Source organism: Rutilus rutilus (assembly GCF_951802725.1).
Source record: "Rutilus rutilus genome assembly, chromosome: 14".
In the NCBI taxonomy this organism is placed as follows: Eukaryota; Metazoa; Chordata; class Actinopteri; order Cypriniformes; family Leuciscidae; genus Rutilus; species Rutilus rutilus.
This window is the reverse complement of record NC_140219.1, coordinates 39,659,543-39,684,963: the sequence shown is the minus strand read 5'-3', so window position 1 is coordinate 39,684,963 and position 25,421 is coordinate 39,659,543.

Here is a 25,421-nt window from a genome sequence, read left to right as displayed (position 1 = left end):
TTTTCATCAAACTTCTACTAGCTCCAGACAATGGAGAGAATTTGGTTGGAAGAACCTGGTGAGATACTTTACTCATTAAAAGTAAACAGTTAAAAACCTACCAACAGTGTTGGAGACTTTGCGGGGGGGTCAATGTAAATCATTCTCATGTATTTTGGTCATGTATAAAAATTCGCCCCTACTGGGAATCCATTGTAACAGAAATGGAAAAAAATTTGGGTTATAAAGTGCAGAATGACCCACAGACTTTGTATTTAGGCCTGTTGACTAAAGATGCTGTTTTAGCGGAAGACATTTATTTAATCAAAATTATGTTGATATCATGTAAGAAAGTTATAACGAGGAATTGGTTGAAAAGTGAACCTTTGAGTCTGGACCAATGGAGGAACATCTTGCAGGAAATATTTGCAATGGAAAAAATGACCCATGACCTGAGACTGGAAGCACACAAATGTAAAATTCGTTGGTGGAAATGGCCTTGTTATGTAACTCACTCAAATGTATGAAACAAATGGAAGATCTGTATTGGTAGTACCCATCTATGGTTATTTTTATTTTACTTATTTATTTTTATCTTAATTTTTTTTTTTTTTTTTTTATCTTTTATCTTTTGTTCTTTGTAAAAATTTAAAAATGCTAAAATAAAGAGTTGAAGAAAACCAGTTAAATCATAATTTGGGGCAATTCCACCGAGATTAATATCAAGCAAGCTGTTTAAGCAAGCAGCTATTTTCCGTTCCTGCAATACTTTGGTGTCGCCGGCGAAGCCATGTCAGATGTCAAAACAGCGCATTAACGTTACCATCCAGCAAATAACACGTAGCAGGCCAAAAAAAGTCCTTAAAATAAGTTTAATATTATTGGCAGAATACTATGTTCCAAAACAAATAAGCAGTTCTTAAAATATTGGCTATGACAAGAAAAAATCACCACAGACATCTAAACCCGGCTTAAATCTCTCTCTTTTTTTTTCATTGTGTTGACCTGATTACCGCTCGCGGATTGATATTAAAGTCTGTTTTTACTCTTTCTAATAGAAAAGACACAGAAAAGAAGTTCCTGAACCGAATGGCATACGAAGCAGCAGTGTTGTTGCGCGAAATAAACCCAGAGACGATAGAAATCAATGTTTTGGAAGCCCACGTCCGGGTTTTTTTTGTTTTGTTTTTTTGCAAAAGTATAACGTAGTGTCAATAAAATCATTAATTTCAGTATTTATCATGTTATAAATGAAAATGTAAGTATTGCATCTCAAAACCATTGGTATAATCTATCATTTACAGCAATAAACACACATGGACTATTTTTGTCATTTTTATGGCTATGACTACTTTGACGCTCGTTAACTCATAATTCGATTCTGCGACTTTAGCCGGGGTTTCACAGGCGGGGTCACATTTAGTGGCGTAAAATAGCTCCACACAACGCTTCTCTTCCTCTCGGCCATCCTGATCTCTCATTCAATGTGCCATCAGCTTCGCTCACTCAGTTCGCTGCTCCTCGGCGTGTTGTGTCAGTGAGTCACGTGACGACACAACAACGAATCACAGCAGAGCAGCAGGAGGGGTAGGAGTAGCAAAGTGGGCCAGGATGTGAAAGCAGCGTTTGCTCAGGATTGTAGAGGTAGAAGACACGAGCAAAGTATAATGAACGTAGAGGAGAGATATTCAAAGGTCCCCTATTATGCCCCTTTTCACAAGATGTAAAATAAGTCTCTGATGTCCCCAGAGTGTGTATGTGAAGTTTTAGCTCAAAATACCCAACAGATCATTTTTTACAGCATGTTTAAATTGTCATTTTTTGTTGCTCAGAAAAACGAGCTGTTTTAGTGTGTGCCCTTTAAATGCAAATAAGCTGCTGCTGCCGGCACAGGGGGCGGAGCTTCATGAGCTCACACTCAGTCTCTCAGGACAATCTCATCTCACGGAATGATGATAATATCAGAAACTCTCAGTAACGGTGTTCATTTCGACCCGGAGTCGGACAATAATGCCTACAGAGTCAGAGTGCTGTATGGAGATGGAACAGGTATAGTTTAGTAGTTTAATTACGGTTATAACGTATTTGTCATCTGCTTGTATGTATACATTATTAATAGCCTACAAGTCTGCTGTTTCAGATCAGGTCCGAATGATGATCAAACATATACTGATGAGTTTAATACAGTTTATTGTACATCACACAAAAGATGAAGCGTCAGTTTTACTCCAGAAAATCACCGTAAGAGCTGAGTAAACACAGTAAGTTATAAGAAGTGCGCAAGTAACGTTACATAAACGAATTTCGGTAGAGTTGAGGGAGCATTTTCTTTAAAAACAAAATAATTCCACCTCGTCTTCAGCGGCTGCCTCAGATTTCGGGAGTAAATAGAGAGAGATATGTGGATTAATACATCCAGCCACACAACACCTACAACGCTTGGGAGACAATCTCATCTATGGCTGTGAACTCGATCAGGGCGGGGCTATGTTAGAGCGGCAGTGTCTGTCAACACTCGTGGGCGGGGCCTGTGCTTAATGACATCACTAAAGCCGCATTCTGAAAACAGGTCGTTGGGAGACACTGCTGATGATTTATGGGGATTATTAAAAAAGGAGTGAGTGGATTTTTATCACTATTGGCTGGTTGTGTACACACACTGCCAACACACATTTATGTCCAAACAGCATGCAAAAGTGAATTTTGCGTAATAGGGGACCTTTAAATTAAAATATCGATTAAATTACAATTGTATCGATCTGATACCAATACCAGTGTTGGCATCGATACTATCGATATTTAGATCGATCTGCCCACCCCTAGCCATCACTGCACTGCTGCTGTGCCTCAGACAACTGATGTGGCTCAGTGGAAATATCCTCAGTGTTGATGCAATTAGCAGTTTTGCTGGTATGATTCCCAAGACTTTATATTCACTAAGAAAGTATACCAGTATAAACAGGGACAACTTCACAGAATATGCTGTCTGTCCCAAGTGTAAGACAACATATACCCTTTCTGAGTCTTTCCATATCACCAGGGATGGTTCAGCAACCAGGAACACGTGTGGATATGGTCCTTTCTACAAACATCCACACAAGGCATCTAACTTGAGGAAGAAATGTGGCACTCTATTAATGAAAAAGATGATAAGCTTCAATGGCAAGGAATATCTGTACCCCAAGCAAACCTACTGTTACAAGAAAGTAACTCAGTCTTTAGAGACCTTGCTAAAAAGGCCTGGGTTTTTAGAAAAGTCTGAGGCCTGGAGACAGACAAATTCCTAACTCTGGGATGGCAGATGTACAGTATATGATGGACAGATTTGGGCAGACTTTCAATATGTTAATGGTCTGCCTTTTTTAAGCACAACCAAATAAGTTTGCTCTCATGATGAACCTTGATTGGTATCAAGCATTCAGATATTCCCCATATTCAGTAGGGGTCATATATTTGGTGATTTTTCCACGCGAGGAACGTTTTAAGGAGGAGAACTTGATTTTAGTTGGAGTTATACCAGGACCCACAGAGCCCAAGAACAACATATAAAGACTTATCTTGACCCTTTGGTCGATGAGCTTTGTGAACTGTGGGAGGGAGTTGCCATAATAGATTCTTCATTCTTGGGTTGTGTAACGAATGGCCTTAATCAAAATGACCTAAACATCATAAAATCTTCCCCCTCTCCCCTGTTGTCATCGGCCCTAAAACCAGTTCTCTTCAAAAGGCTGTTATCACTTCGGCTCCACTGAACGATCTCAGCAAGAGACTCAAAGACAGCACAGGAGACACTAGCCATTTGGTTAAAGACTATAGAGCAGGGGTCTTCAACTAAAATTGCTTGAGGTCCAGTAAATGAACCCTCCTCACCAGTCGAGGTCCGGACAATTATATACCTAAAAATATGAATTGATGGGTTTTACCAGACTAAAGAAATGAGTGTAGATAATTTTTTTTTTTTTTATTGAACAAAATATAATGTTATGGATAAACATGTCTTTTCATATGCATAAGCAGCCATAAGTAATCCTTCACAAAACTGATCTATTTTTAATGCTGTTCTGTTATGTCCTTTAAGTTGATTTGGTACAAAATATCTGAATTCAACCAGTAACAATGTCTGACAAAAATATGATAAAGGAAACTGTGCAAAATGCCTTCATCTCTAAATCTGCACTAAACATACATTAATTTCAACATTAACAACTTAAAAGGAAAACTAAAGTGCTTTTTTCGGCTGAACTGAGATTAACAATCACAATCAACGCAAACCTCCTTGTATTGTCTCTACTTAACTAAATGTATCTAATGTTGAACACTGCTCTCTTCTGTGCTTCAAGTTGCATTGGTAAAGATAATCAGAAATATCATTCAGAAACACATGCAAAAAATAGTGCCACCAGTGTTGGAAAAATGAAAAAGTGCAAGAAACCCTTTATCTCTTATTTTGTAGTCCATAAAAATGTAAATAACCTCTTATGAAATTTAAATAAAATTGTCTAAAATTCACTGTATTCTCAGTGAACACTCATATGCTCGATGTTGGGCGGCGAATGAGTGAGAGAGGACGACCCGTGTAGATCGCTCATACTGGGCTTTGAGCTCATTTGTTTTCTGCGCCCTTACCTCGGACTGCTGAGGATAAGTTTCTTCTAAGTGTCTATGTTTAGCTTCGTAATGACATTTAATGTTTCCACTTTGGACAACCGCGACAGACTCGGAGCAAATGAGACACACGGGCCTTGTAACAGTTACATCACGATGCAGGAAGAATAAATGCGTATTTTCCCACCAATTATCTCGGAAAACTCGGTTTTCAGAGTCAACTTTACAAATTTTTGAAAATGCCATTGTTTTTCACTCACTGAAAGTTTTATCTCTCTGCGTTTTTCACTCGCTGAAAGTTTCATCTGTCTGCGCGCTCTCTGCTCTCTTCATTGCACGCATGACTGTGCGTCTGAACGTAGCAACAGTGAGCATAGTAAGCATAGTAACTGTAGTAGCAACCATAGCAACCCGTTGCGCTGTTGGACCCAAACGGCTCTACTGAGCTGACTTTGATGTGCCTGATATAAATGTGTTTTTATTAGAAAATAGCGGCATTTATTTATTTCATTATGTAAAAAGGCTTCGCGGTCCGTATGGACGCATTTTGCGGTCCGGATTCGGACCGGAGTCCGCCAGTTGGTGACCCCTGCTATAGAGACAAACTCCAATACACAAAGGACATTTACTCCATTCATATCCACAAACTTTCCCAAATGTTTATAGTATTTCTCCTGTGTTATGCATGCCCTATGTTTTATTAGCCTAGATATGATTCATTAGTTATGTTAGAGTAACTTCCAATGTTGATATCCAAAGATGATGTATCACTGCTTTAATGTCTTCAAATCCCCTCTTTCTTAGTATCAAAATAACCCCCTTTTGATTTTATAATCAATGGTGTACAACATGTTTTGATAAATTGCATCATAAATACTTGTACCATACTTTTGTGTAAGGACTGCACAAATTCTCCATGCCAGCATGAACATGCAAATAGGGATAAGATGGAACAAAGACTTTCTCCAGGTCATCGTTGATTGGTCACCTCAACAAATGGGTGTGAACTGATAGGACCTTTAAGAGTGTCTGATTAGGTCAGATCTTTGCTTAATCTCTTTGAGACAACATCCTCCTGTCTTCTTCCGGCAACTTCAAGTTAACTTCTTTGGATTCAACGTGGACCACCCCAAGAACCCAAACGAACGCCTCAGCGCACTCCTGACCAAAATCATCAAGAATCTCAAGAATCTCCTGCATCTGGACTTGTTCAGCAACCAAAGTCAATGCAAGTACCTGTTCACAGCCTTTAGATGCGTATGTAAGTTATTGTAAGTTATTCAACCTACGAGAAACATCAGAGAATCAGGGTCACCTTGAAGGGTCAAGGTGACCCTGATTCTCTGATGTTTCTCGTAGGTTGTGGTCAACTGATTGTAATCTTGCCTCTTCTCTTTTCTTCTCTCTCTCTCTCTCTCTCTCTCTCTCTCTCTCTCTCTCTCTCTTTCTTCACTTTTCTTTACTTTCTTGATTCTGTATACAATCTTTGCTTAGTTTAGTTGTGTGTGTGTAGCCTACCCTAGTTTCATTTATTAAACCATTATATTGAGGCTTTATTGTCTCTGTGTTTGCCACATATGGAAGTCACTTAAACATCTTGATCTAGCGATACCCATGCTATTACCCTGCTAGAACTTGATTTACTTTAGGTGGAAAAGGTTATTCTTTCTTGGCCAGGAAGATAATATATTTCCTAGAATTAATGATTGATTATGCTTTCGGTTCATTGGATGAGTTGATTAAATAATTGTACTATTAATTCTGCTACAATCAATTCTAAAATCTAAATTCTAAATCCGTTTAAAGTTAATTATAAATATATATTTTAAACTGTAATTCGTTACAGGTGGCAAGTCTACAGAGCTGTTCTTCTCTGCCTTTCATCAGACACTCCAGCTTCCCGCAGGTGTGGTGGCTTAGTGGGCCATGGAGCATTAAGAGGTCAGTTTTCCTCTATTGTGCCACACATATAGTCTTCTATTACATTTATTAAGTATGTATCCATTCACTCCTGTTATTTTAGTGTGTTTTATAGGACGTAGCAAATGCCTCAAAACATTCAAGAAGACGACATTTGGGGGAAAAACCGACTTCTCTGGCTTTGAGCGTTCTTCATGGGTCCCACGCACCTCAACCTCAGAGGAACAGAAGCGGTATGCTAAAATGACTGAGAAGGCAACAACCAAGGCAGCCCAGAAAAGATTTGAAGCCCAATATGGTGCAAGATGGTCTGAACCTTTTCACCTCAAGTACTATAACGCTATAAGATTCGTAGTTATTGATCCAATGCATAATCTGCTTCTTGGAACAGCCAGGCACATATTCAGGTTGTGGATTGAGCTTGGTGTTTTACACACCCAAAAACTTGATGAAATACAAAGAAGAATAGACTCTTTAAAGGTGCCTCAGGATGTGGGAAGGATTCCTTGGAAAATTGCCTCTGGATTTAGTGGATTTACTGCTCATCAGTGGACAAATTGGACTACTATATATTCTCTGTTTTGTTTGAAGGGGTTGATTGAAGACAGGCATTATTGTATGTGGTCTGACTTTGTACAAGCATGCATAATCATATGCTCAAGGGTTCTCTCCAGAGACAGGCTAGAAGTAGCTGACAGGTATCTGCTGACATTTTAGTCTAAGTTTGTTGCTCTCTACGGGCCATTGAAATGCACACCCAACATGCATCTGCATTTACATCTGAAAGACTGCATTTTAGACTACGGACCTGTCTATTCATTTTGGTGCTTCTCTTCTGAGCGGTTCAAGGGGATGTTAGGGCAGTGTCATAATAACAACAGAAACACTGAAGTTCAAATCATGAGGCATTTTCAACAGAACCGACAGCTTCACATGCCATTGCCTTGCGATTTCGGTGATGAACATCCTAGCATTAAAAAAAAAAAAGATTCCATGTCTCTTAATGGTGCCACTGACATGTTGTATATAAAACAGTATTGCTATATCTCATCTGAAACACTTCTTTTAGAGGATGTAGACAATATTGAGCCGTTGCCCCCATTCCAGCATGTTGTGATAGAAGAATCTGACAGGGATATTCTGTTATTAATGTACAATAAAATATCCTCCAAGTGGCACGTTTGGCCAAGACTTGCACTAAAGTTAAGAATCTTGGAATGACGCTTTCTGTTAATAATTGCAGAGCTGAGAGATCTGCTTGTGTTTCTGCTAATGGTGTGCTAGTGAATCCAGCTTTGAGGAACCAGTCCTAGACCCAAATGCAGAGCTGCGTCCTGGAATCATACAAAGATTTCTTATAATCAGTGTAAAAACTAACACATGTACTCTACAGCATGCTCTTGCACCCTCATCCAGACAGACATGTCTGTGGGAACCCTGTGGAGGTCTGGAGATTGCAGGGCACACTGACTGATCCTGCAGCTGTGGACGTGTTGCAGCGAGATGTGTTCTTACTACATCAACTGTGTTTAGTTAAGACGGACAAAAGAAAAGGTATCAGTCGTAATTCCCGTTTGCGCAGTGTTTGAGATTTAGGCCTATATGTGCCTTAGGCCTTTTTTAATCCTTATTTTTATTTCGATCATATCTGTTTTTGGTGTTTTAAACTGACTTTTTTATATTCCATATTTCAACTCCTTTTTATTTGAATTCCTTTATAATAAATGGTCAAGTCACCTTTATTTATACAGTGCTTTTTACAATACAGAGTGTTTCAAAGCAGCTTTACAGAGATAACAAGAAAATAATTTGTTTCCAGAAAAAAATAGCTTCTCAGTCCAGCTTAAGTCAGTTCAGATCTCATATAATAGTGTCAACGCAGGAGATCAATAATATTGTTGAATATTAAATCAAATGTCCCCAACTAAGCAAGCCAAAAGCCAAAGGCAAAAAAGGTGACAAATGTTGTTGTCTGCAATTTGTAAAACTTCACAATAAAATTTGAGAGATTCTGAAATGTTTGGTTCATTTTTCTTTATTTGTTCCATTAAATTCCTTTGTTTATTTCATTAAATATTCAGATGGTTTTGTGAACATATTGTCACGATCCACAGGGAAAGGGAGAGAAACAGGTGGATCCAAATACAACACTCTTATTTGTAGGGCAATCCAATTCATCGTCATCCATGCAGGGGTCAAAATCCATGTTAGCAGTCCAATAACAAAATAAACAAACAAGGAACAAAAACAAACTCAAACCAGGAAACAGAAGAAGTGTAAGTGACATACCACAATGACTCCATGACAAGGACTAAAACAGACAGGGTATTTATACACAGAACTAAACAATGTAATAGGAAACAGCTGTGTGCAATGATGAGTGAAAAGGGACAGCTGAGTGCAATGATGAGACAAGGATCGTGGGGAATGTAGTTCAAGAATGTGACAGACACCGTGGGGAAGGAGGACATCTAGTGGTGACCCAGGGAACACAAACCAGACACTGTGACACACATATGTTCAGACAAGGTGTTTATTTTGTCCTGTTTTTATAAAAGATATTTGATTAAGAGACTCTTTTTCATGCAGTGGTTTTAAGGCCCTGACCCAGGTGGCGTAGAGTCGACTTCAGTCATCGCTAGTTCTGACGTTGGTTTTGTGTTTCAGGGCCTTAAGAATGTATTTATTTTTCTGTACAAAAAGCTTGTTTGCTGTCGCCTGTAGTAATCCAGAGATAATGCTCAATCCTGAAGTCCTCCCTCTGAGAGCAGCCAGCACTGTGTTAGTGTCAGTCATTAGCATATGAAGGTCTTCACCCCTAACAGTCGTCAGTCCTCTCACACCCAGCAGTGTTTATGTCCATGAACTTTCACCGATTCCTGTATATGACCGCATATGTGAGGTTTCCGGGTTCGTCTGGAAATATACTGTCCCATGTTACTCTGATCCGCTTTTTCCCACATAGATCCGGCAAACATCAAATTACACAGGAGTTTACCATGCCTGTATTTTGCCGGATTTGAGTGTTTTGATCTACTTATGTAATTCTTGTAATTATATAATTATTATGCTTGTGCAAAATTCAGAATTCGGCCTCCGACTCATGAATTGGATGTTGTTGTTTTTTTTGTTGTTTTTTTTATAATTTTTTTGACATTTATTTATTTATAAATAAAATAAATGTGTACATTTAAAAATATATATTTGTGTCATCTGCAAATAAGACAAATTAAAAAAATTCTGATGTTTTATACAAGTAATTTATGTAGAGAATAAAAAGAATTGGCCCCAACACTGAGCCCTGGTGGACACCGCAAGTAATGCCCAGACACCTCACTAATACAACTAAATACTATTACATTAATTCTGTCATTTAATAGCATAGTTTCATTACACGTGACTAATCAATCCTCAACCAATTTTTTATTTCTAAAATATAGATAATGATAAAATATTGATAATGATCAAGTTCTTGAAATAAATTACACCCTCAATGTTGCTTAATTAGTTTTGTTCCAAAGTTATTTTCATTTCAAAGTAATCAAATAACACAAAGTCATTGTAAATGCAGTCACAGCTGACATATACTGTAGAGCAGAGGTCTTCACCCCCGCTCCTGGAGGGCCACTGTCCTGCAGAGTATAGTTCATACCCTAATCTAACACACCTGAATCAGCTCATCAGGATCGCTTGAGAACACAACGGCATGTGTGCTCAGACAGGACAGGACTGAAGACCTCTGCTGGAAAGCTTCACTGGTAAACACTTCACTTAAAATATGTAGAGGAATGTTTTTGAATATTCACTGATTGATTGCAATTCTGCATTTTGGCCGCTAGAGGGAGGGTGAGTAACCTTTACAAAACTGATGCTTTTCTGTTCGTCATTTCACTGTAAATGCATTGATCTAGTTGATTTATATAAATATCGTGTACTGACAGTGTTGTTTTATACAAATATGTACATAGAATCTGTGAAATGATTATGGATTATCAAAAGTTATAGCATTTATAAATATGTATATAAATACATTTATAATGAATATAAAGTTATATTTTTTTAACAATTAAGGGTGAAGGATCCACACAGGGTTGGTAATCGACAGGTTTATTTGAAAAAAAAGTATGATTTTGCTTTCCAGGTAGTGCATTAAACAAATATAAATATAAAAAAAAAAAAATAATTAACTTTAAAAATAAATATATTGGATAAAAACGTGCACTACCTTCCGCTGGAAACGTAACAAAAAAACATTAGGGAAATAAAAATGGGCTATTTTCTAAGACAAAAAAAAAAAAAAAAGAACAGAGTTTTGGCTTTGGAGCGTCCACATCTTTGTGCGTCCACATCTTTCCTCCAGCCGAACCGAAAAAGAAAAGGTAGCCTGCCTCGTCACGAAGGCGGCTCAGAACGGCTTTCTGGTACTGTGTTAATTCTGCTGGTCAAGACAGCCAAAACCAGATGCTCCCTGAAAAACATTGAGCACAGAAACTTCAGATTGTGACAATTTATTGGCAACATTTGACTTTACTAATTCAGGTATCGTTGACTCCGATTTACCTGTCCGTGATGTGTCAATGCCAGGTCCTGAACAAGCGCAAGGCACTATTACAACACGGGCTGGTAGAGTAGTAAGAAGAGTCCACCGTCTGATTGAGACCCCATGGCTCAAAAGCCATTTAAAATGCCAAGTTTGTCAAACAGGTTCCAGAAAAAGTCACAGTCCCTTTTAAGCCTATTCTAATATCCATGATTGGGTAGGAAGTTTATTTTCTATTTCTTTGTGGGATAAATTTTTCATTGCCGTGTGATATGAAAATAATGTGAATGAGGATTTGTTGTACTGACGCTCTGTCTAAAAAGTTTGAAATGAGTTTTGTTTATTGTAATATAACATGTAATTTGTTCTAAAATGCACTTTAATCTTATTCAAACATGTATGAAGTTGAAGTGTGAATGATGTTATGGGTTATAGCATGTATTTTCGGAGAGAATTCGTTTATTAAGCATGAGTGTGCAAGCTCTGTTGGCTAAAATAATGCCTTTCACTAACAGGCTGGATTGAGAGAGAAGGCCACAGACTCCAGTTTGCCGTGATCTTTACTTTTATTCACGTAGAATAAAATCCGGCTTGTGAGATTTCTGTTGCCCGGTCTCATTTAATATCAACACAACACAGAGTTCAACGAAGACCAGTCACATACATATACATACAGGGGCGGATTACGGTGGTCAGGGTAGAGGTCTTCACGGGTCCACTTGGATCCGAAAACCCGAGGTCCGACCCGAGACCCGGGCGGGTTCGGGTGCAAGACTCGGACACGGGTCGGGTTCGGTATTAGTGGCTCCTCACTGTGCATGTTATTTTGGCCATGAAAAATGAATATTAATAAAATAAATCAAGCCACAATGTCTCACTTTTTTATAGATTTTTATTCAAAAATATTGATTTCTCTGCTGTGGAAGGACTTAGTCTACTACTTTTACAGATCATTTCTCCAGCCTTTGAAAAAATCCTCTCACAAGGGACACTTGTTGCTGGCATGCAAAGATATGTTTTAGCAAGGACATACAAATGAGGAAAGATTACTGCTCTCTCTTTCCAGTAAGTTAGAGGATCATGAGTTCTGGGCAAATACGCATCGTTGAGGTATTTCTTCACTTCCACTGTGGCATCAGCTGTAGCATTGTGCATCATCTGGGTTTCACGGACACGATTATCAAAAAGTTCCCATAAACTGTCCTGTGATGATGATGATGATGATGATGATGATGATGATGGGCCAAATACAAATAAATAGTTAAAAAATCATACATTGTGATTTCTGGATTTTCTTTTTTAGATGATGTCTCTCACAGTGGACATGCTCCTACGATGACCATTTCAGACCCCTCCATGATTTCTAAGTGGGAGAACTTGCAAAATAGCAGGGTGTTCAAATACTTATTTTCCTCACTGTATATATATATATATCTATTGTTTTATGGTGCTTAATTTAACCCCTTGTTTGGGTATTAAATATAGACACCTTCTACCTTATTTAGTTTATTCTCAGGTTAGGTAAAGTCAGTCGAATTCGTTCTAAACAATAAGTATATAAATTTCCATACTTACAATCCAGTTGAAAGACTGCTCCGTGGTTTAGTTCAGCTCAATATCTGGTAAAACAGAGACTAAAGGCAGGCGAGCTTCTTAATTTTAATTAAATGTAATTTTTATTAAATACAGGTTAACTGGTTTACATAAAGGGTACTAATATATAAAATAAAAATAAAAGTAAATCAAAACTAAATAATTTACAAGCTTTCATCTTCATGAGGCGCAATGGCAAGGCATCTAACACCGGAGAGGCCGTCCTTGGTGAAACAGCGTCTAACTTTGACATTCTTTACAATACTCTTTATAGTCCACACGCCCTCCGCACAGATTCAGTCCTTTACAGACAATCTGTCCAATCCGAAGTGTTGAACTGTCCTCCGTTCTGGAAATCCCCTTGTAACTCCATATATATAAAGCTCTTTCCTTTGTTCTCCTTTGTTTGCTGCTCTGGACCCTCTGCCTCTCTCCTGCGTCTCATGCTCCTCATCAAACGGGTAATGCTTGCCTTTTCTACTTTGCTAAGTTACATGCTTTTCACTACTTAATGTTACTTCTATCTATTGATTAAATGCTTAAACACGAGTACATTATTGTCGTTTCTTGCACGCATTATTACAATAAAAAGTTTATTACAAAAACAAGTTGCAGTGTCTCTCTGAACACAACAGTTCAATAATAAAGACCTTTACAAAACCATCTCCATTGTCTTTCTTAATAAAACAATTTCACAATAAAGGCTTTTACCAAACAAGTTGCATTGTCTCTTCTTAATAATCCAGATTCACAAATAAAAGACTTTTACAAAACAAGTTACAGTGTCTTTCCTTATATAACACTCTATTTTACTACAGTAGGTTATAAATGTGGTTAGTAACATACATACTTTATATATGAAGGTCACCGATTAATACAGAATAAATTGCATATATATTTCACTTCTAAAACTACAATGGTGATTAATATCATATCAGCCCATATATATGAGGCGTTCTAATAGAATAAATTGCATGTTCACTTAACACTATGTATCTATTAATGTGTCACTATATGTATACTCTGTCTCTAGCCTATCAGTCAATGTGTAAATTTAAATGTAAGCCTAAATAGCCTAATCAAATCGCACTGTCACTATATCATCAATAATCCGCCATCTCAAAATCAAACTCCTCTCACAAAAATCCACGTGGTCAATATGCGTTGATTTCACTTTTATACAGATGTGTGTGTGGTCTGTTCCCGACCGTGTCAATCAAACGCTGATTCGGCGGACCACACCTGATGAAACACACCTGATGAAACACACCTGATGAAACACACCTGATGAAGCACACCTGATGAAACACACCTGATGAAACACACCTGATGAAACACTTCGAGGCTTCGTTTGGCCAAAGTCACGTGACATGGGTGTTTTGAATCACGCTTCGGATCAGTGTTTCGAAACATCTGCGCTTCGGGATCTCGCAAAGCTTCGGAACGACTGTTTCGCGTCAGCCATCCCTACTTTAAAGTATAAAGACGGCAGCGGTCGGAACTCTGGTGTACCTATACTTCTTTGTCCGGAGCGGGCGGTCTGACTGACAATAGCCCACTCCCGACATCTTTTGACAGCGTATCCGCACTTCATTCTGACCACCTGTACACCTGTACACCAGCTCTGAGGAGCTGTTTGGGACTGAAACCAAACCATTTTTTTCTCTGCTGACAGTACAATGTTAAAATAATATTTATTATTGACATGAACACAATTTTTGTATAGCACTTATAATTGTTATAGGCTACTTAATCTCTCTCTTTCCGTTAGAGACATTTGAATGTGAGATTCTGGAAACGAGATCTAAATTTTGCGTTACGTCAGGCCGGGATATAAAGCAGGTGAACACCGAGTGTCCCTTTAAGCGGTTGCTGAATAGAACCTTGTGGGAGCGGGACGGGAAAAAAACAGTCCGTATATATAACAGTATATATATATATATAATATTATTTTTTATTTTTTACAATTAAGGAAGGGTAAAGGATCCACACAGGGTTGGTAATCGACAGGTTTATTTGAAAAAAAGTATGATTTTGCTTTATAAAAAAATTAAAATCCAGGTAGTGCATTAAACAAATATAAATATACAATAAAAAAAATGTAACTTTAAAAATAAATATATTGGATAAAAACGTGCACTACCTTCTGGTGGAAACGTAACAAAAAAACATTAGAAAAAAAGAAAGAAAAAAAGGCGAGTTAAAAAAAACAAAACAAAAAAAACACGGAGCTTTGACTAGAGGCTTATTGGTTGAGCCAGGCCTTCTCCGCGGAACGACTTGCGCTTCTCCCCGTAGTCGAACAAAAGTTCTGTGTCCATGGGGATGTCAAACATTGCCCTGAACAGAATGACGTCACTGTCTCTGCAGACAGCGTCCCCCTTTGAGAAGTTCCTGGTCTCGATGTCTCCTGTAATAAGGAAAAGATTACATTTTGAGTTGCTGGATAGAACTTGCCAAAAGACAAATGTTTCAGGGTTCAGTTCTAGTTCTCGGTGCAGTTAATGGCTGGTAAAAGGTACAATTATATTTGTATTTTCTGGCCTTCAAAAAAAAAGAAAAAAAAAAAAAGCTAAAAGTAGGGATGCACCGATACCAATTTATAAATTTATAAGTAAATGTATCTAATTAGAGAAATATCAAATGAAATATAGTAATGCCTATATAGCTGTGGTGCACGAGCTGAAACATTAGAAACACTCGCAGACTGAGGGAGACGGCACACTTCTGTTGCATGCTCTTGGTTGTTGCTGATGCTTCACTCAGTCATTTGGATTAAAACTAAATTGAATATGCAAGTAAAACATGAACTGTTACCGGATTATTACAGGACGTTTACAAGCCAATAAGTTCCTGTCCACAAACGTCTGAAGCGCTGCCCGAAAACACTCGTCTCTGACTGCGCGCCAATACTGAATTGAACTGTCTTTCACGTCTCGCGCTGTACGGACGAACTCACACAAAATTAGGTAAAAGCGCCCGTCTTGGCGAGTCTCCCAGTACACAGAGTCGGCTATATCTCAAGTGAACGTAGACAGTGTTCATATTGTACACGGCCTTAAAAGGACAGCATTATTATTTGTGCTATTTTTTATTTGATTATTTCTCCTTGTTTTATTACTGACTGTTTACTTGTATTTAACAATACTTTAAGTTTACATTAATTAGGATAGTAGTTTTGCTGTAGTATCAAAATTGGAATAGAAATATAAAATGGAATAGGAATATAAAATTTGCTGAACGAATTAAGCCAGCTAATACTCGTATTCTTTTGGTTTCCCTTCCCAATGCATTTAAAAATTACTAATGCATGAAAATACAGGTATCGGTTACGGGTATCGGTTACGGGTATCGGTTACGGGTATCGGTTACGGTATCGGTCACGGGTATCGGTTACGATATCGGTCACGGGTATCGGTTACGGGTATCGGTTACGGTATCGGTCACGGGTATCGGTTACGATATCGGTCACGGGTATCGGTTACGGGTATCGGTTACGGGTATCGGTTACGGTATCGGTCACGGGTATCGGTTACGATATCGGTCACGGGTATCGGTTACGGGTATCGGTTACGGGTATCGGTTACGGGTATCGCTTACGGGTATCGCTTACGGGTATCGCTTACGGGTATCGCTTACGGGTATCGCTTACGGGTATCGGTTACGGGTATCGGTTACGGGTATCGGTTACGGGTATCGGTTACGGGTATCGGTTACGGGTATCGCTTACAGGTATCGCTTACGGGTATCGCTTACGGGTATCGGTTACAGGTATCGCTTACAGGTATCGGTTACGGGTATCGGTTACGGGTATCGGTTACGGGTATCGGTTACAGGTATCGCTTACAGGTATCGGTTACGGGTATAGGTCACAGGTATCGGCGAGTACCAACGATGAAAGTATTGGTATCGGACTCGGTCTGGACTAAAGTGGTATCGGTGCATCCCTAACTAAAAGGTTTCCTTCCCAAACCCTTTCGGCAGGCCAAAGTCCTTTATGGCGATGCCTGTCCAGGACTGCTCAGCGACGTGCCGGATCACACGAGGGTCGTCTCCACCCGGCTTCTCCAGGGCGGTTTCCACGCCTCCACGATCTCATCAGGTTGCGGGCAATTGCCTCTCCACCCATCCGGGGAAATGAGCCGCGCCACTTAGTCTCCTGAAAGACAGAATGACAAGACTTTACTCATGCGTGTCGTTTGTCACTGTAAGTTAATGTACAGTTAACGGGCGCCAGCGCTGTATTGACTGACTTACCGAGAAGGTGCTCTCTCCTGAGGGCATACTGGGAGAGGCGCCACTTGTCGTAATGGGCGCGGTCTCCCGGGAAACACCGGAAACGTCACCAGAAACTGGGCGAAAGACCGCCGCGTGCCGCTTTTGGGAACCGCCGTCTCCTCGTCAGAAGGCGTCCTGTATAGGTGAGGAATACAAAGTTTACAGTGATATTAGATAAACGTGAACAAGGTGCTAATCCGCCTCACAAGTGGTTTGTGCTACGTCCTAGCTAAACGAAGAGACATACACGGCCAAGGAGTGCAACAGCTGGTCCACCAGGTCCTCGTCGCGGACCTCACCGCCGCTACGGCCCAGGTAGGCGTGGACGATGCGCTGCTGCCGTGTGGTGAGCTGCTTTACTTCCTCTCCGACGGCCCTCCGCACGTCCATGCTCGCCGACGTCTCCAGTTTGTACCTGTAAAAATACAATATAAAAGGAAACGTTAATCGTGAAATGACTGTGACTGACAGATGTAACCGAGAGCATGTATTCACACATGTGCGCGTGGATCTGTGCAGGTATTTACATGGCGTGAAAGTTGTGCATGTCCTGGGAGACGCTGTGCACGGCCTGACCGGACCCGGAGATGAACAGCCGGTTGGAGCTTTCCTCTGGTCGGAGACTCTCGGTATGGAGCGAGTTATGTGCCATAATTAAACAAACTCGATCTGCTTTGCAAAGCAAAACTCGACTCGCAAACAAACGGAAAGCAATGTTCAAATACAAAGGTCAATTTGAGTGAAAACGCAGTGGACAAATATAAATAAATGAGCCTACAAATAAATACAAACCATCCTACAAATTGCATGTAACCTTTGAACAAATATCAAATCTAGTGCATACAAATGCATATCTGTCTGTTACGACTGTGTGACACTTGGCTTTTTATGAGATCTCTCGGCTCGATTTTCTCACAAATGCAGTTGAGCAACTTCCTCTTCCAAAACAGTAGATGGCGCTAAGCTAGGGGATTAATTTAGCGCTAGTCTGTCATCTACAGCCTTGGCCTTCTTCCAGCAGTCCATTTCCACTGAGGTATTTTAATAAACAATTCACTAGTTCACACTTACAAATAAGTCAGAGAGTACTCCCCCCGTATTCCTGGCTGTGAAAGAACAAGCCAAGGGTGAGGAGTCGGGGTGGTGGAGGGATGCTGAAACTGTCAAGGAAGTTAGGTGAGTTGACAGAGTGAATATATATATGCTTCCTCTCATGCTGATAGGGTACACATGGTAATTGTTTGATGAGATGATTGATAGATTGGTTGGTTGATTGATTGATTATTTGAACGTGCTCCTCCCGAACTTTGTTTATAAAACATCATCTAAAACAATAATAGTTGCAGCAACATCTAAATATGAAATACATACATGCATACATATGTATGTGTGTGTGTGTGTGTGTGTGTATATATATGTGTGTGTGTATCAAGTGGAATATGTAAAGTTTAAATGTAGAGGAACACTCACATGTGTGTACTGTATGAGTGTGTGTGTTTAGTCTTTCGGGTAACCCTGCTAATTCTAGCATTAAACAGTATTGAGCTGAAATTCCACATGCTGCAGTTTTCTGTTTTATTTGGGTGTCTAAATAAAACCTCCATGCATGACCTTAAAGGGTTAGTTCACCCACAAATTATCATTAAGTCATCATTTACTCAGCCTCATGTCTTTCCAAACTGTATGACTTACTCTCTTCTGTGGAATATAAACAATGTGTTACTAATAAAACAGTTCTGATTCCCATCTATGGACCGAAAAGTCAATGGGAATTTCAACTGTTTTCTTACTGGCATTCTTCAAGATTCTTTTGTATTCCACAGAAGAAAGACAGTCATGCAGGTTATTAACAACATAAGCGTGAGTAAATGATGAAAGAATATAACTTTGGGGTTAACTATCCTGACTATTCTTATATGAAGTAACATAAAAAGGCTTCGACAGGGAAATTGTTGTAAATGGTTATTTTTGGCATGATTACCGTTGATCAGTTCTTCTCCAGAGTAAGAGGTGACCGTGGCGTAGGGAACGTGGACCGAGCACGCCTGATGTTCACCGTACAGGGCACAGGAAGGGCCAGAGTGTCCACAATCAGAGGCTGGTAGTCTTTCTCTTCTCTTCAAATGTATTATGGTCTTTTTTGTTGCTTTAGATGTTTGTAGGGCTTTGGTTGTCTATAGGATACATTTGGTTTAAATATCCATTGCTTTTAAATGGCAGATGTATAAAGTTTCCTAACATTAGATTAGTGTTAAAAACATAATTCTAATGAGAATAGTAAAAGTATATTTGTACTTTTTTCACTGTTAATCACTTTTTAAAAAATGATAGTGGCCCTCTAAAACCTGTGCTGTTGATTATTTGCCCTTGCTTTTTTAGTTTTTATATCCCTTAAAGAGTTTCTGTATCTCGGGGGATGCAGTCATTTAACAGGCTGTAGGGGGGAGGGGCATTATGTGGTTGCAGTTGATGAGAAACACCGATGGGGTGAGGGGTCATGTAATCAGGTCATGTGACTTTATGCCAACATTCCAAACATTTGTATCAAAATCCAAAATGGCAGCATACGTGGATAAAGACACTGGCCATGAGGTAAGTGTTTTTATATTTTTCACGATTATGATATTTTAGAGTGATTTTGTTGTTTTTTTAAGGATAGTTTTACATGTTCTTGTGGATATTTTTAAAATAATCTTCTCACAACTTTGATTATCAGGCATTGAATGCCTGTATCCTGGGGGATACATTGCCCATATAAGGGTATTTAACAGGGCTGATCACTCACAGATATTCTTATGTTTTGAGGCCTGTTCTCTACAGATATTGAATAGGATAAAGGTTTTTAGGATAAGAATGGCACCCCTGCAGGATGGGCCAGGATGGGCAGACATCCATCATGTGTCCAGAAGTGTTTTCTCAGCTTCCATTGCCCATAGAATATATCTGGTGTGGGGCACCACAGGGAAGATGGTAGAATTAAAAAAACAAAACAGGAAAAAGGTGTTTTAAAAAATCGGCACATGAACTGTTTAAAAAGTTATGAAATGTTAAATGTATATCCTATATAGGCAATGCATCTTGGGAGAAAAAGTTGTTTTTTCCAATTTTTCTAATGTTGTATGGATAACATGAAAAAATGTAGCTAATTAATTGTTCATTAAATGTTTTAAAAGTTGTCATATGAACTATAATAAAAAAGAATACATTGCAAAATGTTACCCTAAATGGGCATTGTATCTCGGGAGATAAAGAGGGTGTAACTTAGAAAATAAAGGTCATATTTTGGAAAAAATGCATGAACTGTGTCATTTTAGTCTAGATACATACAAAAATAGCAATGAATCGTTTTTCCATCAAATTTACTTATGCTTGCCCCTTAAAGGGTTATTAATGATGTATCTACATGAAACAAAAAATGTTTGAAATAAGACTAACTTCATTTAAAAAAATGTATACATTGAAAATAATGATTTATAAAATATCACTTTTTCAGGATTGAGAGGCTGTGGAGAGACTGTGCTGTAACCACCATATGCTATAGTGTGCTGCACTCACTGGAAGATGATGATGGGTTCTTTGACCTATCTAACAACATGCATCTTTTTAGTTGCCATTATGTGTTCTTGCCCAGAATACACATTTCATGATGGATGGGATAACCGAGGGGAATATGACTCCCAATCAGCTCTGGGAGATGGGAAACATTCAGCATGCGGTGGCAGAGCCAGAGTTTGGAAACACTGAGGTAAGAAAATGTCTTCAACAAATCGCTGCAACAACATTAGGAAGTGTAAGCTAAGCTTTGTAGAAGACAGAAATTTGACCTTGCTGACCCAGCTGTTATTGAAATATTTAGTTAAGCTATGTTATATAACTTGCTGATATAAAGAAAGCATATAACTTTAAAGGATAAAGTAATTTAATAGTGGAACTTATAAATAAAATACTGATTAATCTGTTTTTATCATATTACTGGGAAGATTGTGGCCTGCCTTATGATTCACAACATGGAGTCATTGTTCCCACAGCTGACAGCCTGTTGAGCCCAGAGGAGCTCGCGGGACTTCAGGCAGCCATTGATCCCATGGGACCCTAAACGTCATATTAATGATATCAGATATCTATCTGGCAATCACTCACTACATACAGCACATACTGGGCAAGCAGTGAAGAACAGTTTTATTTTTATTCTTTTCAACCTCTTGTCCATGTTGAACTTTAAGTAAACAAAAAGAAAAGACTGGCTGTATGTAAAAATACAAACACTTCAGGTACATTATATGAACAGGTTGTTTAGCACATATCACTGCATAAACAGTGAAGAACAGTTTGGTTTTATAATAAAATAATAATAATAATGCATTTTATTTGAAGGCGCCTTTCTGAACACCCAAGGACACCTTACAGCAAACAACCAATGAAATAATAACAATATAAAAAAAAATAATAATAAAAAAAAAAACAGTAAAATTACATCCATCACACAAAGAAAAGAATGCTGCAATTCACACATAAGCCTGAGTAAAAAGATAAGTTTTTAGACGGGATTTAAAAATTTGAAGACTGTCACAATTCCGTATATTGGGGGGAAGCGAATTCCACAACCGAGGCGCCACAAAACTAAAAGTTCTCGCTCCCATTGTAGTTAAGCGAATACGTGGCGACACAAGAGAAATAGAGTGAGACGATCTCAGAGAACGAGAAGGAGTATAAATGTTTAAAAGATCAGTGAGATACGGTGGAGCCAAATTATGTAAAGCCTTAAATGTGAGAAGCAGAATTTTAAAATCAATACGGTACTTAACTGGAAGCCAATGTAATTGTTGAAGAATTGGAGTGATGTGCTCGCGTAAAGAAGTCCTAGACAGGACACGTGCCGCTGAGTTTTGAACCAGTTGAAATTTACGATGAAGTTTTGTAGGAAGACCAGAGAGAAGAGCATTACAGTAATCAATTCGTGAAGTGACCAGCGCATGAATTAGAATTGCTGTGCTGCTCTTAGTGAGAGAAGGACGAAGACGGCTAATATTACGCAAATGAAAATATGCGGCGCGTGTAATGTTATTTACATGTGCTTCAAAGGAGAGTGTGCTGTCCAGGATGACACCCAGACTCCTGACCTGTTGAGAAGGATAAATTTCAGTATTGTCAATAACAAAAGAAGGACAATCAGATTTAGCCAAAGTTGATTTAGTACCTACTAATAAAACTTCGGTTTTGTCACTATTTAGTTTGAGGAAATTACCTGAAAGCCAAGCTTTAATTTCAGATAAACATTCATTCAAAACAGGTCGAGGAGAAGAACTAGAAGGTTTAGACGATAAATACAACTGGGTGTCATCAGCATAGCTATGGAAATTAATACCGTATTTCCTAAAAATAAAACCAAGAGGAAGTAAGTAGATCATAAATAGAAGAGGCCCTAAAACAGATCCCTGAGGAACTCCAAAGTTAACTCTAAATGACCTTGATTTATAATTTTTTATTTGGACATATTGATTACGACCGGTGAGGTATGATCTAAACCAGGACAGGGGGGTACCCGTGACTCCTATAGATACTAGCCTGTCCAAAAGTATATTGTGCGAGATAGTGTCAAATGCCGCACTAAGATCAAGTAGGACTAGTATAGTCAGAAGACCAGAATCAGCAGCTATTAACAAGTCATTAGTTATTTTAACCAAGGCCGTCTCTGTACTATGATGAGAACGAAATCCAGATTGGAAACGTTCATATAATGCATTCTTGGACAGGTGTTCATGAATTTGAGCTTTGACACATTTTTCCAATATTTTAGTAATAAATGGCAGGTTAGAAATCGGTCTATAGTTTTCAAAATTTAATGGATCAGCCCCTATTTTTTTAAGAATTGGAGTAATGACAGCGGTTTTCATGAAGGACGGTACATGCCCGGTATCAAGCGAAGAATGAATAATTTTAGTGAATAATGAGGACAGTGACGATACACAAGCTTTAACCAAGCAAGTAGGCATTGGGTCGAGCTGACAAGTAGAAGATTTAGATCTTTGAATATAATCCCGTATCTCTGCTGTAGGTGGCAGGGTAAAAGAATTAAAAGTAGAATGTATAGTCATTTGTGGGACTAAGAGACTCAGAGGATTTAGAGCTAAATTACTGATAGCCAACTGCTGATGAATCTTATTATTAAATTGAGACCAACCTTAAGTCTGTGCTTCCAAGCTTCAAGTTTTGATGACAGTTTTTTGACACTGGCATTTGTGTCCATTATGGACCTTTGTGTAACTTTTTTAATTTGATACTCAAGGGTTAATGTTCTATACTCAGTCTCTTTTGTTTGAACCAACCACTTTTATTAACCTTTATGAACAAAAGTTTATATTTTTGTACACTTACTGTTTTCCTGGTTGTACTCTTATATGCAGTGCTGTTGTCCTGTATTCTTCTGTGTGAATCCTCCAATGCTACAGCAGATGTGCAGAGGATTGGAGCTCTATGGCCTCCATGCAGTGGTGGAAAGAGTACTGAAAAAACATACTCAAGTAAAAGTACCATTACATTCCAAAAAATGTAGCGTGAGTAGAGTAAAAAGTACTTGTCCAAAAACCTACTTGAGTAAGAGTAAAAAAGTAGCTAATTTAAAAGTACTCATGAGTAGTGAGTAGTGAGTACTGAGCTGCAGATTCTACCCCTTTATAATAAACACTGTGCACTACAATTCATAAAATGCATCAAATCAGCACATTCATCACCATTTATATCATATTGTAAAAAAAAAAGAAAAAAAAAAAAGCATTTAAAATTAGTCGAAAGGCCACTGAGCCTGAGCATGCTATTGTTGCACATAACATATCAATGTTTATAACTGTGCAAAGAATTCAAAAATCTTTAGAAACTCATATGATAGATCAGCATCACACACCATGAGATGGGTTAAATAGAGAGATTAAAAAATACCCAATTTCTCTCCAAAACGATACCTCATCTAATGCACTGAAAAAGGCTAAGATAGTGAGCTAACACTAATTACACTGTAAATCCATGCCATTAAATATGTTACAATTTAAACGTAAATGCACATTGATCTAGAAGGGGGAATCATCCCTTACATTTTACACGGCTACATTTACTCACATTGTAATGCTGATAATATCATTTGTAAGGAAAATTGTGCATTAAATAAGGAAGTTATATCCGGGAAACTTTTACAAAAGAAACAAACAAACACACACACACACACACACACACACACACACACACACACACACACACACAGTCTCACCGAATCTGTTTTATCAGCAGCATCCACACACAAAAAGTGCACTTGCCAAATGAAGACGGATTGTATGAAATGGATCAATCAAAAAACGTTGTTTATTAACGAGCTGTAGTCACGCACTGACAGAAACGCAGTTCAGGTTAACGCCATGGTTCATAAGGTGATGGTTCACTGATACTGAAGCTGGCGGCATGGCGAGCGCGAGACGCGGCAGTGCACAGATCGTGACGTGCGTCTCTCTATAATGTGATTGCGAAGTAAATGGGAACGGGAATTCACCGCATTATGAACTCGTCACGCAATACCCCCAACCTCACACCGAATGTTAGGCCCTGTAGATTGCCCAGCCTATATAAATATAATATTAAGCAGAAATGTGAAATGTACCTTAGCATACTAGACGAAGACGCTGATATCTGGATTGAATTGATGCTGGAAGAATGCACTTCCACACAGCAGCCACGAGTAACAGCAGGAATAGGCGGTTCAAGTTTTCTATGCTTAATTTGATTTGATGACAGTCACGAGACCGATTACTCGATCCAATCACGTTGATGGATAAAAATAAAATTAAAACAAGCATGTTGGCCTAACGAGTAATGACCATAAACAGAAGGAAAATAGCGGAGTAAAAGTACCGATACATCACTTAAAATGTACTCAAGTAAAAGTAAAATTACACAATTTTTAAACTACTCAAAAAAGTACAATTTCTGAAAAAAACTACTTAATTACAGTAACGTGAGTATTTGTAATTCGTTACTTCACACCCCTGCCTCCATGAAATGCTGAAACAAAATCAGCCTTTATTTGTTCCTGGCCATTTTACAAAAGTAAGTGTTGTTACTTGCATTTTTTTATAATGGCTTTTGAGTTGTGCCTAATAAAAGGTTTTCTCACGATGGTCCTGTCACCCATTTTAAGTGCGGTGGGTTCAGTAAAGCGGCAGAGGGAATCAAGTACTGTGAACTACTCGCAGGACTTCATTCAAAGCCTTGAAGACAGCGGTAACATCTCTGAATACTCTGAATTATATTTAAATTACATCAGTTTGAGTATGTTGCCCTCAGTCACTATAATTTAAAAAATACAATGTCAGGTATTGTAAATACAGGTAAAGGTGCAGACACAGAAAGGGTTGTGATGGTGTTCTTGCAGAAGAAGGGCGCAGTGGTGGCGAGAGCAGAGGTGAGGATGAAACAGAGGACTGCACTAAAGGAGACGCAGAACAAGACCAGATCACCGTCA